The sequence below is a fragment of the Vicia villosa genome, linkage group LG7, assembly GCF_029867415.1.
Source record: "Vicia villosa cultivar HV-30 ecotype Madison, WI linkage group LG7, Vvil1.0, whole genome shotgun sequence".
NCBI classification, from domain to species: domain Eukaryota; kingdom Viridiplantae; phylum Streptophyta; class Magnoliopsida; order Fabales; family Fabaceae; genus Vicia; species Vicia villosa.
In genome coordinates this window covers 31,341,863-31,345,892 of record NC_081186.1, presented here as the reverse complement: position 1 = coordinate 31,345,892, position 4,030 = coordinate 31,341,863, and positions in this window count along the sequence as shown.

The following is a 4,030-nucleotide window of genomic DNA, read 5'->3' as shown; positions in this document are numbered from 1 at the left end:
TCAATTCAAGATTTATCTCTATCCCCTCCAGGTGATCAATTCAAGATTTATCTCTATTAACTTATGAGACTTTTATCATTGTACATTTAAAGATGAAAAGTTGAAGTATACCCAAGGGCGGATTTAAGGTACATGCATACATCAGTTGGTCTCAAAGGTTTATTACCATTCCATTCAAGTATTCATCACCCAAATTCTATTCAAAGCAAGACGTATATATTCATTCAAGATCCATAGCCAAAGTCGAGATCGTTACAAATTTACAAACTTCATTACAAAAAATATTCTTACATCATATTTATTACAAATCCAATCTTACATCATTCATATTTTGGGGTTAATCCAATTCATACATTTCAACAATCTATTATTACACCAAAAGCGAAACATTCACACAATATCCATTAAAAAATATCCAAACATTGAGTCTTTGTGACTTTATCCTAATCGCCAATCTTCAATTCAAATCCAATAGACCTTTGTTTCTTCATCTTCAAGCTCAGCACCATAACTCGGCTTCACTCTCTTTCTTTATGAACCTGTCAACCAAAAAAATAATAGATATAATCAGTCCTGCAGCCCTGCAAAAACAGATTCAATATATTCACAAACCCGCACATATTCATAAACAAAACCATTCATATCCCAAATTCATTTTGAACCATTTCCAACAGCTTCACAATCAATTCTCCATAACCCTAAACTAATTCCCAACTGTTTTTAATTACCTATTCACAATTAATCTCTAACACAACTAAACAAAACCAATCCCTGCATAATCACATTAGTACTAATTAGCTTGCATTCCTATACATGTTCAAAGACCATTCAATATAAATTCCAAACATACATCAACAATTACTTACATACTAATTAATTTTTCCAATAGTTTGAACTAATTCCTTTTAACCATATAATTTTTCCCCTTATTCTCCCGTTTAATCTTAATACCAAGAATAACGTCTGCTTCTCCCATATTCTTCATGGAGAACTTTGATGACAAGAAATTCTTTGTTTTATCAACTTGATTTTGGTCGGTGCCAAAGATCAACATGTCATCAACATATAGACAAATGAAAACTCCTTTACCGGATGTATCAAATTTGCTATATACACATTTGTCAGCTTGGTTTAGAATGAAACCATTAGACAAAACAACCTCATCAAACTTTTGATGCCACTGCTTCGGAGATTGTTTCAGCCCATACAACGACTTAACTAGCTTACACACTTTGTGCTCATTACCAGGAAGCACATTACCTTATGATTTTTTCATGTAAATCTCCTCATCGAGATATTCATTTAGGAATGTCGTTTTGACATCCTTTTTGATGAATCATAAGGAGGAAGACAAAGCAAACAAAATTATAAATTCCGTTGTGCTTCCTTCAAGTACATATGTGTTAAAATAATTAACATATTCCTTTTGTCTAAAACCCTTGGTTAATCATTTATCTTCGTAGATGTTCAATGTACCATCACTATGATACTTCCTTTTAAATATATATTTAAAATATATTTAATGCATAGCAATCGTTGACGAACTTTTGATTTGTGTTTTCAACAATTCTTGGAGAACCTTCCTCACAAAGTTATATGCCTTATAATAATTCTCATTGAGCACAAACATGTTATTTTCATAGCTTCGCAATCATAATTCAAACGCATAGTTGTGGAACTATGAACACTACAAAATTTATATGTCTTTCAATATATATAATTGAAAATAAAATCAAAAGTATAATGGAAAGTTTTAATTTATATGAACGATTAGTTCCCAGCACTACCACTATTTTGCATTACGGGATAATGCATGTTTAAATTCAATATCATTTACATAGACCCAATGAAAATGGAAATATATTTTGCCACCAAATATTCAAAGCAAACAAAACCCATGCCTTAAAGAAAAAGAAATTTATGATTTAAATGCTTTGGAAACTGTATCCTACGCAAAAGAAAACAAAGTACAGTACTAGATATTGTACATTAATGCGAAATTGAATACAACTTATATATTTCATGGAATCTGTGCAATATATAAGTCAAAATAGTTTAAGAAAATGTCATATTGAAATGTTGGCCGTCTGCACCTTTATATATTTTCTCATTCAATTTTTTTATTTTATTTTATTAACAAAACAACACATTGGTTCAATGATAAATACCTGGTGTTTGTTAAGGTAAAATATACCTTTTCGTTCAAATTCTGAATCGTACGATGCAATGGTCCATTAACATTAGTTCTCTCCATACCTTTTCATTCAAATTGAATCTGCAATATCACATTTTGCTTGTGCTTTTGCATCTCCACCCATGCCATCCGTCAATACCGCATAGTCGTCCATGCAATTTTTATTCACACATTCACAGAGCCACCACCGAATTCATGATGACAATTTTTTTTTTCAATTTCAATTTATATCAAACAATTTTTCTTTCAATATTCATATACTATATAGAAATCATGTTACTCTACGTATGTATGCATCTTCATTAGATACAATGCGCCAATGCACGAGTATATATGCAATCTATAATAACATAGCATATGTAATATATATGCAACACACTAACGGTGGGAGTTCATTGACTCAACACACTGCTATATTTCTGATACAGTACGTATTCATGAAACAACGCTATCTGATTATAGGACAATTGCAGAACAGCCCGGATTCATGTGGTCGATCTTGATATTATAATTTACGGAACTTTAATTTCTATAAGAAATAATAAAACATACCCGGTTTATGATGTAAATTTTTCGTGTGTTCACCATATGTAAATTGTCCTTGAAACTTTTCCAATTTTCCGAAACTTTTAGTCATCTCCTTGACGGTGCTTCCTCCTCCAGCCATGATTATCGAAAAATACTTTGTTCGTTTGTTAGATAAATGGTATGATAATCCTGGATATCTTCAAGAATCGTGTTTGTTCACTTTCCGAACAAAGTATTTTGACCCTATTCTTTGTCTGGGTTCACGAAATCTTTGCGGGGATAATTCTTGAAGAGATCTGTTTCTGACAATGGAGAACAGATCAGAATGTAGAGAGGAAGTGTGTAATTTCGTCCTACAAATCGAGACCAAAAGACTCCTTATATAGGAGACCAATAATAGAAACGAACAGACACACCTTTTCGGAAAACAGTTATGTCTGTTGGAACGGGTGCAACTATTCAAACGAATCGTTATGTCCGTTGGGAACGGGTGCAACTATTCAAACGAATCGTTATGTCCGTTGGGAACGGGTGCAGCTATTCAAACGAAACGTTATGCCCGTTTCTATTATTCATATTCAATTATGCGTTTGGCTTGACGAGCGTGCACTCCGCACTACCCTAACTCGTTTCAAACTTAACACACAATTGCATTGGCCTATAGTAAATCACATTACTACCAAAATGCATTGATGATACTAAAATCACCAACAATAACTACCATTGCAACTATCTTATAACAGAATGGGGACCAATTTGTAACTAACTTGAGAATGAATAAGCTGAACCAGTGGCCTATATAACAAGCTCCTCTCCCACCTGCAAGCTCTCTACACACTCACTTCACCATTTCTCTGCTTCACTCACCATCATATTCACCACTTCACCATTTCTCACACTACATTCAACTTCCATTCATCATCTTTGTAACACCCCATATTTTCTAATTTTAATTTAATTGGAAATTAAATTATTAATTGGAATTATTTTGGTATTTGGTTGAATTATATGGAAAATGATGAGTTATTGGCATTGGGCCTTGAGTGGTGATTAGCAGAAGAAGGGGTGTTGACTAAGAAAGCCCATTATAATATTTTATTTTATTTTTCATAAAATAAAGGAATTGGGAAAAGAGGAGAGGAAAGGAGACAGACTCTGAGAAAGGGAGAACACGTGAAGTGAGAAGAGCCAAAGGGGAAGAAGATCTTCGAAGATTCGACTCTGAGGTAAGGGGGGATTCTTCGGGTTAGTATTCCTTATGTGATTGTAGGTAGTATGATTGACTAGGATTGTTGTCTAGTTCAATCG